This window comes from Ctenocephalides felis, unplaced genomic scaffold, assembly GCF_003426905.1.
Source record: "Ctenocephalides felis isolate EL2017-DRISC unplaced genomic scaffold, ASM342690v1 CF-g0.4_SCAFFOLD_01492, whole genome shotgun sequence".
Classification (NCBI taxonomy): Eukaryota; Metazoa; Arthropoda; class Insecta; order Siphonaptera; family Pulicidae; genus Ctenocephalides; species Ctenocephalides felis.
In genome coordinates, this window is record NW_020537646.1 from 57,303,667 (window position 1) to 57,317,297 (window position 13,631).

The following is a 13,631-nucleotide window of genomic DNA, read 5'->3' on the forward strand; positions in this document are numbered from 1 at the left end:
TCCGCTAAGGAGTGTGTAACAACTCACCTGCCGAAGCAACTAGCCCTGAAAATGGATGGCGCTGAAGCGTCGTGCCTATACTCGGCCGCCAGGGCATGAGAAACGTTTGAGAATAGTTTGTTTTGACGCCCTGATGAGTAGGAGGGTCGCGGTGGTGTGCGCAGAAGGGTTTGGGCGTAAGCCTGCCTGGAGCCGCCATCGGTGCAGATCTTGGTGGTAGTAGCAAATACTCCAGCGAGGCTCTGGAGGACTGACGTGGAGAAGGGTTTCGTGTGAACAGCCGTTGCACACGAGTCAGTCGATCCTAAGCCCCAGGAGAAATCCTATGTTGATGTTGGTGTATTTTATTTTGAATAAAATTTCACATCCATCGGGCGAAAGGGAATCCGGTTCCTATTCCGGAACCCGGCAGCGGAACCGTTTACAAGTCGGGCCCTCGCAAGAGAGTTCGTCGGGGTAACCCAAAATGACCTGGAGACGCCGTCGGGAAATACGGGAAGAGTTTTTCTTTCTGTATGAGCGTTCGAGTTCCCTGGAATCCTCTAGAAGGGAGATAGGGTTTGGAACGCGAAGAGCACCGCTGTTGCGGCGGTGTCCGTATCTTCCCCTCGGACCTTGAAAATCCAGAGAGGGCCACGGTAGGTGTCGCGCCGGTTCGTACCCATATCCGCAGCAGGTCTCCAAGGTGAAGAGCCTCTAGTCGATAGATAAATGTAGGTGAGGGAAGTCGGCAAATTGGATCCGTAACTTCGGGATAAGGATTGGCTCTGAGGATCTGGGCGTGCCGGGCTTGGTTGGGAAGCGGGCGTAGGCCGATGTGCCGGGCCTGGGCGAGGTGAAATTGTTCTTGTGACTTAGATCCGAGCTGGGTCCCGTGTCTAGGCCCCCCGCGGATCTTTCTTGCTGCGAGGTTTCTGTGCCGGCTTCGGTCGGTCAGTCGTACTCTTCGGCCGCCATTCAACGGTCAGCTCAGAACTGGCACGGACTAGGGGAATCCGACTGTCTAATTAAAACAAAGCATTGCAATGGCCCTAGCGGGTGTTGACGCAATGTGATTTCTGCCCAGTGCTCTGAATGTCAACGTGAAGAAATTCAAGCAAGCGCGGGTAAACGGCGGGAGTAACTATGACTCTCTTAATCACTTGATGGTGCTGCAAGAAAAGCGATTAAGTCTTGGCTCAGATTACCAAATGACCTTACAACAGCTTACTTTTACGCGCACTTTAAGGACGGAGGCTTATCGTTTCCCTCTTTAAGGTGGCTGGTACCTCTGAGACGTAAAAACCGGTTAATGAAATTAAACTGGGGCGAAAACGAATTCACCAAACTGGAGATTGCCAACTGCGAAAAACGGTTAAAAGGACAAAACAACGTCCTGTCTTCTCAAAAGCAATTAGACGAAGGTGGGCCGGCTACTGCATCAGTCAGTGGACGGGGACCACTCGCGAAATCGTCGAAGACCCCATCACAACATCGATGGGTAATTGATGGCAGTAGGTTCCTGTCGGCCAAGACTATATGAACTGCTTTAAGTTTAGAATTAATGCAATGCCAACAAGATCCCGTACCACCAGGGGAAAAAACAAGACAGGTTTTGGTCGGGCGGGTTGCAATGCTCCCGAAACCCTTGACCATATTCTACAGACATGCCACAGGAGCCATCGACAGCGAATTGAGAGACACAACGCGCCGTGTGTCAGTATGTAAAAAGAGCCCTAGAGAAACGTACTCGCACGTCGACCTAGAACCAAACTTCAAGACGGCGGAAGGCACCAGGAAACCAGATTTAATTGCGGCGCAAAGTGGAAGAGCCATTGTTCTGGATGCCCAAATTGTTGGAGGATCCATGGACATGGCTAGAGCCCACAAACGCAAATTAGAATATTATAAAAATCTGGAAAACAAGGTGAAAGAGAAGTACAATGTGTCAACAGTGTCATACAATTCCATCACACTAAATATCAGAGGTGTATGGCATGAGGAATCTGCGAAATATCTAGTGTCGGAAAAAATATTAACTAGTGACGAATTAAAAGTAATTTCCACCAGAGTACTTATAGGAGGGCTAATCGGATTCAGTAAATGGTCACGAACAACGACTATAAGAAGTGAGCGACAGGGGATCGGCTAACCATCTGTATTAATGCGTGCTGCCTGCGCCAACACCCGCCAGGCATAATAACTAGGAGTTAGGTTTAGTGGGTATTGCCTTCGGGTCGAGTCCCACGCTGCCTGGTCAACCTGGCGACCGGCGTGCGTAAATGCATTCCCCTCCTGGCCAAAAAAAAAAAAAAAAATAGCCAAATGCCTCGTCATCTAACTAGTGACGCGCATGAATGGATTAACGAGATTCCCACACTGTCCCTATCTACTTTCTAGCGAAACCACTGCCAAGGGAACGGGCTTGGAAAAATTAGCGGGGAAAGAAGACCCTGTTGAGCTTGACTCTAGTCTGACATTGTAAGGAGACATGTAAGGTGTAGCATAAGTGGGAGATAGTAAAATCGTCGGTGAAATACCACTACTTTCATCGTTTCTTTACTTACTCGATTGGGCGGAAAGCGTGCGTCAAAAACTTGCGTTCCGACTGTCACGGTTTTCTAGAGCCAAGCGCATAAGAGTGGTGTGAGCCATTGCGCCGATCGCCAACAGTACTCTAGCGTGATCCGATTCGAGGAAACTGCTAGGCGGGGAGTTTGACTGAGGCGGTACATCTGTCAAATAATAACGCAGGTGTCCTAAGGCCAGCTCAGCGAGGACAGAAACCTCGCGTAGAGCAAAAGGGCAAATGCTGGCTTGATCCCGTTGTTCAGTGTGCACAGTGACTGCGAAAGCATGGCCTATCGATCCTTTTGGCTTGAAGAGTTTTCAGCAAGAGGTGTCAGAAAAGTTACCACAGGGATAACTGGCTTGTGGCAGCCAAGCGTTCATAGCGACGTTGCTTTTTGATCTTTCGATGTCGGCTCTTCCTATCATTGCGAAGCAGAATTCGCCAAGCGTTGGATTGTTCACCCACAAATAGGGAACGTGAGCTGGGTTTAGACCGTCGTGAGACAGGTTAGTTTTACCCTACTGATGAATCGTCGTTGCGATAGTAATCCTGCTCAGTACGAGAGGAACCGCAGGTTCGGACATTTGGTTCACGCACTCGGTCGAGCGAGCCGGTGGTGCGAAGCTACCATCCGTGGGATTATGCCTGAACGCCTCTAAGGCCGTATCCTTTCTAGACAAAGTAAGCAACGATATCTCTAGGAGTCTCGTGAGTCGAAAGGCTCAATACAATGTGATTTATTAGGTATTCGGCACACGCCGTTTATCGCACGAGCCATTTTTAGCCGAATGAGGCGCTGGACAGGGGCGATATCCGTCCGTTATATCTGTCTTGCCTATAGCGGTCGATCATGGGTTACTAGTTCGATGTAGAGACTCGGAATCGTTTGTAAACGACTTAGGTACCTGGCGGGGTGTTGTACTCGGCAGAGCAGTTACCACGCTGCGATCCGTTGAGACTCAGCCCTTGGCTTGGGGATTCGTCATGTTGGCTTGACGTCACCCCACGATATTAGAGCATAAGCCTTAAGCCGTCGCATTGCAGCATGCCACAATCAGTAGGCTTGACAGTCGAAAACTTGTACATGCTGTACATGTGACACTTCTTCGGTATCTACTTAGCTATTTTGTACAACGTGCACGTAAACGACAAATTCCAATACTAGAAATATTCATTATTTCTTTCAATAACCATAATGTCAAGAGAATAGTTATAAATATTTTGTAAGTTTACGAAATATATGTTTTTAAAAGAAACTTTTTATAATTTTTTAATATAAATATATGATATAATTCATTAAATTCTAAATAGGGAGAATGTTTTTTGCTAAATTTCTTGGAAATGCGTACAAGTTGCTAATAAGCAAAGTACGTATAAGTTATTTATAATGCAAAATGCGTGCAAGTTGTCAATGTGTAAAATACGTGCAAGTTGTCAATTTGCAGAATGCGTGCAAGTTGTCAATTTGCATTATACGTGTAAGTTGTCAATGTGCAAAATACGTGCAAGTTGCTATTTTTATTTAATTTTTGTAATATACTCTAAATAATTAGTAACTTCCAACCTATAAATATTTCGATTCTTTTATAATAAAATATTCAGTATATTTATTTCCTTTTTAACAAAATATTCAGTATTTATATATAATTTCAAACTACATCTAGTAAACTTTCAGGGGACATTTGCGAGTAAGCCTAACCTAGAATCATGCATCGAAACAGGTTAAAAACATTTTCCGGCTTTTTGAAATCAGTAACTTACGGGTACATCAGACTACATCAAGTAAACTTTCAGGGGACATTTGCGAGTAAGCCTAACCTAGAATCATGCATCGAAACAGGTCAAACTACTTTTGTAGAAAAATATTGTTTTTGGGTTTTTAGGAATGAAATATATTTATTCTATTATTTATTTACATGACATGGTTTAAATACAACATTTTTATTTCTTTAAGTTACATTTTTATTTAAAATAAAATTTCTTACATTTAGCTAATACAATTTAAATAAATTAATATCTGAAATCTTGCTTGCTTTCCAGTCGAGGATGCTTTTCACGAGATAGTAGTGTCGCTGTCATAACACCTTCGCGATTATGCTCTAATACGCGTTTTGATACATTAGCCAGTAATTGAACATGTCTCTCAGTTCCCTGAATGTGGACCGGAATTTTAGGGTCACTCCATGGACACTCATTGCTTTGTAGATATTGTACTAGATGTTCATGAGGAATATTTAGCGTAAAGGCTGGTTCGGATATATTTGAATAATCATCCATATCTATCATATTAGTATAGTCGGTGCATTCGAAATTTATTTCGGGTGTTTTGTAATCTCTCAATTGCGTCAGTTCTTCCACATTATTACGGTAATATAAGATTTTTCTTATAGCAGAATCTCGTATTTCCTTTTTATTATCAAACAACATTGCTAATAAAATATTTTCCGAGTGAGCATAGTATGCGTTTTCTTTAGCAACATTGTTCACAATTTGTCTTAAATTCGAGTCTAAATATTGCGTCCAGCTAATAAATTTATAAAATAATATACTACCATACACCACAGAGTTGTAATATTTAATGTTAAAGTACATTGGAATATATACTTTCATTACGTAGTTTGCCAGAATTTTCAAATTTTTGGATGGCTTATTAGTAGTTACATATAACCGAAGTAACCTACTAGCCTTCGTGAGCCAACGGGAATGTGCTATTGGCCCTGGTTTCATGTTAGCTAAGTCTGTCGATACTTCTCCAGAAGCAACTGCTTTAGCTATTTTTATTAAATAACTTGAGTCAGTTGTCGATTCAGCAGGACTTATATCAGCCAAATTTTCAAGTGGGATTGTTTCAAAGTCTTTTACCGGCTGGAAGTATATAGGAAAAAATAAATTATTTTGAATTTGAACATAGGGTATTAAAAAATAGTAAATATGTTATAACTCACCGGTATATTTTCGCATGTTTCAATTTGTTTGCTTAATATTCCAGTTTTTGTTCGTGGTTCAGTGGTCAATGATTTTTCCAAATAGTTAAATAAATGGCGAAGTGGAAGTTCGTTAAAGTGGAGAAGACACACAAACCAATGCAGTGGCCTGTTTAACTGAATTTCAAATCGACGTAAAATACCATTTTTTACGCCTGTATTTGCTGGTTCACCATCGCAACATATGCCTATCAAAGAATCGAGAGCTATTCCTTTATCGGCAAAAAACTCGTTCAATTTGATTACTTTACTTTCCGAATCTTCATTTTCCAATTTTGTGTAACCCAACAATTGGCCATTCGGTTCCTTTAAAATAACTAAATGCGCTTCTTTAATCATTTGTGGGTGAAACTTCTTATCGATTTTTTCCATGGTAATAGAATCATTTTTTCGGCCGTCGAATGAAAATGCTATTAATTCAGAAGAATCATATCGTTTGTGTAGAGCTTGCCTATTTTTCTGCCTCTCACGAACGCTTTTATTTTTATCCATAATGACAGGATTGCCCCAATCATCCGTTATGCCCAGGTCACGCAGGATTGCCGTCACCACGCCAGAACCAACTCTATCAGAAATTGCAAATCTGTCGCACATTAAGGCATAGCTTGGAGCCTTATATCTTTGACTATATGGACCACGTTTTATATGAGAAGTATTTTGTGAACTTTCCGAACTGCTTTTAAAATCAAAATCAACATCTGGAGTATATGTCTCACCTGGAGTAATATTGCTAGTTATTGTAGATTCTGATACTTCATCTTCAATTTTTATAATATATTCTGGTATCGTAGATTTCCTCTCATTATGTTGATCCATCATAAACGCTTGTAAATGTTCTGGGATCAGTCCACAGGAACACAGTAATCTTCGCAAATCGCATTTGCATTTTCCAATATAAAATAATTCTTTCGTGGATTTAACAAACTCCTGAAATGATGCTTGGGTAGACTTGCTTTTATTTGTACTTTTATATTTATCAATCAATCGGTTCAATTTTCTAGCGATACTTCGTTTCTCCATAATTGGAATATCAATTTTTTCCCACGTCTGAATCAATTTCGTTACCACATTTGGAGTAAATGTTTTATATGAAAACATTTTATTTTGTTTGTTTGATTTTTCGGCCAAATAAAAATAATACCTGATAATTTCCATACTTGTCGGAAGATTTACTCCAGTAAATTCTTTTGCTTCCCCAAATGTAATTTGATCATGCGAGCGCATATGATTCAAATTACTGGCACTTGCGCCTGAATTTAAATAAAAATTCGCCATTGATACTTCACGTCTAACTGGAGAACTGAATGAAGATTTATGCCGATTTTTCACATTAATATATTCTTTTCGAAACTTCGAAAATTATTATAAAAAAATACTAGCGCACTCTGATGGAAATAAATAACAACAAACTAAACCCGATTTAAAAACCCCCGTACAAACTACCAATAAAAATATAACTTACAATTTGAATTATTCACATGCCTAAATTAATATATTAACTTATTAAAAACAGTATTTTATTGAAAATTTCGCTGGCTAAAGAGTTATTTGCGATATATGGTTTTGAAATCAAAATTCATTTAAATAACACATATATTTCATATGAAAAGGTGCCCATATCGCTTAATTTTACTTCTATAATGATTCGGCCCACCCTAATATATATATATATATATATATATATATATATATATATATCTTGATATTGTTTGTTTCGACTTTGAAACATTATATGATAAAGTTTTTCAGCCACAAATCGAAAAAATAAAACCAGAACGTAAATATAAATCTTTTTAATACGTTTCGAGCTATTCTGCTAGCTCATCATTCAGCTAAAAAACAAACAGAGTAATAAAACAAAGTAACAAAATAAAATAAAACAGATTTAAAATATACATACCAAACCAGTTTTGCAAGTTATTAAACATACCAAAAATTATTTTATGTAAAATTTGACAAACATGAATATTTTGTTCTAAAAACAAAAAAATATGTATATACGAGTATATATAAAATCTTGAAAAATGAAATCAAGTAATCGAAATATATCGAATTCTGAAAGATAAAAGAAAATAAAAGAAAATATCAAGTGGTAAAAAATTGTTCAAATATTAAAATAAATCAGATTTACATATATTAATTAAATTTTGATAGCTGTCAAAAAGTAAAGAAGAAGAAATTCTCTTTTTAACACATTCAGAATTTAAAAAAATGAAAACAGATTCAGCAAACCTTCTATGATGAGCTAGAAGAATAGCTCAAAACGTATTAAAAAGATTTATATTTACGTTCTGGTTTTATTTTTTCGACTTGTGGCTGAAAAACTTTATCATATATATATATATATATATATATATATATATATATATATATATATATATGTATATATATATATATATATATTGTATGATTCTGAATTTGATGTTGACATATGTATTAACAAAGTCTAATAATCGGGCATAACATCAATAAAAAACATGAATTTCTTTCAAAAATTTATTTTAAATCCATACGTTTCGGCTATAATCTTAGCCTTCATTCAGTGGAAAAATTAGTAGATCTTAGTGTTAAATTGGAAAATTTTAATAATCCATGGTATTAGGATATGGTAATGCACTACTGTATGGTAATGCACTATTCGTAGACTGGTTGAAGATGTAAATGTAAATGTAAATGTTACATCTTCAACCAGTCTACGAATAACACACTATCCATTTGTGATTTTTTCAAATCAGTATTTTGTGAAAATATTGTGTAATTTCAAGTTAATGTTTATAATACATAGTGTAGTGCATTACCATATCCTAATACCATGGATTATTGAAATTTTCCAATTTAACACTAAGATCTACCAATTTTTCCACTGGATGAAGGCTAGGATTATAGCCGAAACGTATGGATTTAAAATAAATTTTTGAAAGAAATTCATGTTTTTTATTGATGTTATGCCCGATTATTAGACTTTGTTAATATATATATATATATATATATATATATATATATATATATATCTGTAAAAATGTGTATATGTATATGTATACTCGTATGTGTCTGTATATATATATATATATATATATGTATGTATATGTATATGTGTTTATGTGTATGTTTTATATATATATATATATATATATATATATATATATATATATATATATATATATATATATATATATATCTTCTATGTATATAAAAATAAGTCGGGTTTTCCTTCCTGACAAAATAACTCCAGAACGCACGAACCGATTTCGACAATTTTGCATTCGTTGGAAAGGTTTCGGGCTCCGCAAGGTTTATAGCTAAGAAAATTAGTGGTGCATGGCATCGTGCTCTAATGCAAATTGCTGGTACTCCACGCACCATAATTAAAAAATTGAGTAATAAAAACAATCAATAACTGTTTTAAATAATTTCAAATAGATTATCTTCTATATATATAAAAATAAGTCGGGTTTTCCTTCCTGACGAAATAACTCCAGAACGCACGAACCGATTTCGACAATTTTGCATTCGTTGGAAAGGTCTCGGTTTTCGCAAGGTTTATAGCTAAGAAAATTAGTGGTGCATGGCATCGTGCCCTAATGCAAATTGCTGGTACTTCACGCACCGTAATTACAAATTTGCGTAATAAAAATAATCAATAACTGTTTTAAATAATTTCAAATAGATTATCTTCTATATATATATAAAAATAAGTCGGGTTTTCCTTCCTGACGAAATAGCTCCAGAACGCACGAACCGATTTCGACAATTTTGCATTCGTTGGAAAGGTTTCGGTTTCCGCAAGGTTTATAGCTAAGAGAATTAGTTGTGCATGGCATTGTGCCCTAATACAAATTACTGGAACTTCACGCACCGTAATTAAAAATTCGAGTAATGACATTAGTGAGAATTATCAGAATTATGCTTGGTTAAGTCAACGAGCAATTCTTGCCGTAAAGAGTAATGATGTAACGCACTGAATTTCACAATTCAATCAAAAATTTCTGGCGATTTGGTGATATACCAATGATTCCGACTGGTCTTCCGTTTGACTTCAAACGATTGCAATTTCCAGTTCGCCTTCCGTTCGCAATATCAAGTCTCAAGGCCAATTGCTTAGTGTTTGCGGGATAAATTTCAAATAGATTATTCAGAAAATCATTGTTTTTCACATGGGCAGTTATACGTTGCCTGTTCACGAGTTGGAAAACCATCCGCTTTGTTTGTGTTAACGTCAGACCAAAAAACAAAAAATGTGGTTTACCAAAGTGCACTTCAATGAAATGGATAATTTGCGGATTCACTTTCATTTACTTAGAGAAGTTCAACTAGAAAACACTTAATTTTTGTAATCGAAATAAATTGATTACTGTTGTATAATAAAATCAAATTTTTCCTTTTCAAATATAAAACAAACAAAAAATTTCTTCATCTTTCTCACGAAACCATCTGGTGGCGAAACAAAGTTCGTCGGGTTTGCTAGTATATATATATATATATATATATATATATATATATATGTGTGTGTACACGTATACGTTGAGTACATATATGGATATGTTTTGCCTCCGTGCACATATACATGAATGTATTCATGTGATGTGTAGTCATATATGTGCATTTGTATATATGCATGTATGTATGTATGTATATTTATATATATATATATATATATATATATATTTATATAATATATATATATATATATATATATATATATATATGTGTGTGTACACGTATACGTTGAGTACATATATGGATATGTTTTGCCTCCGTGCACATATACATGAATGTATTCATGAGATGTGTAGTCATATATGTGCATTTGTATATATGCATGTATGTATGTATGTATATTTATAAAAATAAGTCGGGTTTTCCTTCCTGACGAAATAACTCCAGAACGCACGAACCGATTTCGACAATTTTGCATTCGTTGGAAAGGTCTCGGTTTTTGCAAGGTTTATAGCTAAGAAAATTAGTGGTGCATGGCATCGTGCCCTAATGCAAATTGCTGGTACTTCACGCACCGTAATTACAAATTTGCGTAATAAAAATAATCAATAACTGTTTTAAATAATTTCAAATAGATTATCTTCTATATATATGTAAAAATAAGTCGGGTTTTCCTTCCTGACGAAATAGCTCCAGAACGCACGAACCGATTTCGACAATTTTGCATTCGTTGGAAAGGTCTCGGTTTCCGCAAGGTTTATAGCTAAGAAAATTAGTTGTGCATGGCATTGTGCCCTAATACAAATTACTGGAACTTCACGCACCGTAATTAAAAATTCGAGTAATGACATTAGTGAGAATTATCAGAATTATGCTTGGTTAAGTCAACGAGCGATTCTTGCCGTAAAGAGTAATGATGTACACGCACTGAATTTCACAATTCAATCAAAAAGTTCTGGCGATTTGGTGATATACCAATGATTCCGACTGGTCTTCCGTTTGACTTCAAACGATTGCAATTTCCAGTTCGCCTTCCGTTCGCAATATCAAGTCTCAAGGCCAATTGCTTAGTGTTTGCGGGATAAATTTCAAATAGATTAATCAGAAAATCATTGTTTTTCACATGGGCAGTTATACGTTGCCTGTTCACGAGTTGGAAAACCATCCGCTTTGTTTGTGTTAACGTCAGACCAAAAAACAAAAAATGTGGTTTACCAAAGTGCACTTCAATGAAATGGATAATTTGCGGATTCATTTTCATTTACTTAGAGAAGTTCAACTAGAAAACACTTAATTTTTGTAATCGAAATAAATTGATTACTGTTGTATAATAAAATCAAATTTTTTCTTTTCAAATATAAAACAAACATCTGGTGGCGAAACAAAGTTCGTCGGGTTTGCTAGTATATATATATATATATATATATATATGTATATATATATATGTATATACATGTATATATATATATGTATATATATATATATATATATATATATATATATATATATATATGTGTACACGTATACGTTGAGTACATATATGGATATGTTTTGCCTCCGTGCACATATACATGAATGTATTCATGTGATGTGTAGTCATATATGTGCATTTGTATATATGCATGTATGTATGTATGTATATATGCATGTATGTATGTATGTATATATATATATATATATATATATATATATATATATAACATATCTTATATATAAAATTCTTCTGTAACTATGTATGAATGATTAATCCTCCTAAACTGTAATTCGGATTTTCATGAATCTTCCTGAAGTTTGTTCGGGAAATTTGCTAGAATTTTTAGATTTATAGAAAAATAGTTAGATTGTAGAAATAAATAGAAAAAAATACAAAAAACCGCTTATCATTGTTTGACCTTGAAAATATTTGAAGCTTAGTTTGACATTAAAAATAAATGAAGACTGTCATTTGCCAAACATTTCTATTCACTTATAGGCTAAGGCAATATTAAAATATAATAAATTCATGATTATAAATAAGGAAAATGTAAAGTCTACATTATTAATGTTGAAAAGGAGCTGCGATGTGCCAAAAATTAAAATAATATAATAAAATAGAGTCAACATGCGTCTGACAAGTGATGCAGTTCTGCGCATGCGTCTCACGTTTGTGAAATGTCAGTTCCATGTAATTACATACCCTATATTATAATTCGTGATACCTCCTCTTTCTGAAAAAATTATCAGGTGATACTCAATAATATTTCCAAATTTATTTTCTTTTAACTAGCTTAATTCCAAACCTGTTAACCTACCCTTACGCGGTACGATTCCGAACTTTGGATCTTAGCCTTATTCACCCATACTTTGAAACACTGATTGTAAAAAACCCGCCTACTACTTCTCAAACGGTCCCTTCAATTAATTTTCAATGAATATGTGTCATTATTGCCTAGGAGTCATACGCATTAACTAACAAGTTCGTGCAAAATACATTTTATTTCACAAATACTTTGCTATGCTTCTCTCAAGAAAAAGCAAAAAAAAACAAGTTAGTGTATATATGATAGTGCAATTATGTGCCTTGCGCAAGTTACTGATGCAAGACCATATTTTTGTAAGTTACTTTTTTGCTTTTTTCGCCTTATTTTGTTATAATTACATTAACATTGTTACAGTTGCTTTTTCTATAGTTTATGAATTTTTTCCACCACTTAATATTTGTATGGATGCATATGCTTTTGTATGTTTTTGCCTATATATATATTTGTATGTGCATATGTGCATGTATAGATTTATTTGTTTTTGTATGTACGTATGTATGTTGTATGAATATGTATTATATATATATATATATATATATATATATATATATATATATATATATATATATGAATGGTAGAGTCTTGGATTTGTGTATATTTTGTAGAGCTTCGAACAAGAATCCAAAAATAATACAAAATAAAAAAACAAGAAAAGTTTTTAATAAACAATTTCTTTATTTAATTATTTGTTTACTGTCAACGTTTCGGAACTAGGTACGTTCCATCTTCAGGACATCTGTCAAGAAACATGATCTTGATGAGATTTAAGCAAACATTATGTTTAGGAATAGAAAATAGATTTTTCTTTAATAATAAATTAATTGTAACAAATAATAATGTACAGAAATATGATAATATGATCAAAATGAAAATGATAAAAATAAATGAGTGGATTATCAGAACAGGATATTAAAAATGATAGAAATTTTTTGAAAGTTATGGAAAAAAATTTTTAAAGAAAGGATTAATGATAAAATTGAATTAATTACCTGTATGTTTGAATATCCGTTAGCACTTTTTCACTAAACAAGAATTTTTGACAAAAAATGAATTTGTGAGTTATTTTTCCGCCGAATAGTTAACTTTTGTAAATCAAAATTACTAAAAGTGTTGTCTTTTTTTTAAATTATTATTTGAAAACAAATAATATTGTATTCGATGTTATACTATTGGCTTTTGAAAACGAACTAATTGTATTTGGTGGTTCATATGTAACACGTGTAAACACTTGAAACGAGAACTGTGAGATTGTATGTGTGTGTTTTTTTCACGTTAGGGTGTAAATACTTAAATTATTGAACTTAAAGGGAAGTCGATATTAATTGTTTGTCAAAAAGTGTGAAAAATTTAAATATGAAT

At 34.7% G+C, this 13,631-nt stretch overlaps 1 protein-coding gene and 1 pseudogene across 1 annotated transcript in view; both read left to right on the top strand.

Moving 5' to 3' along the window:
* The window catches only part of LOC113371704, a 5,423-nt pseudogene extending 1,889 nt beyond the window's left edge, over positions 1 to 3,534 (top strand).
* Positions 1 to 13,631, top strand: part of LOC113371439 (beta-glucuronidase) — a gene marked incomplete at its 3' end in the record, with an annotated part of 608,953 nt that overhangs the window by 364,166 nt on the left and 231,156 nt on the right.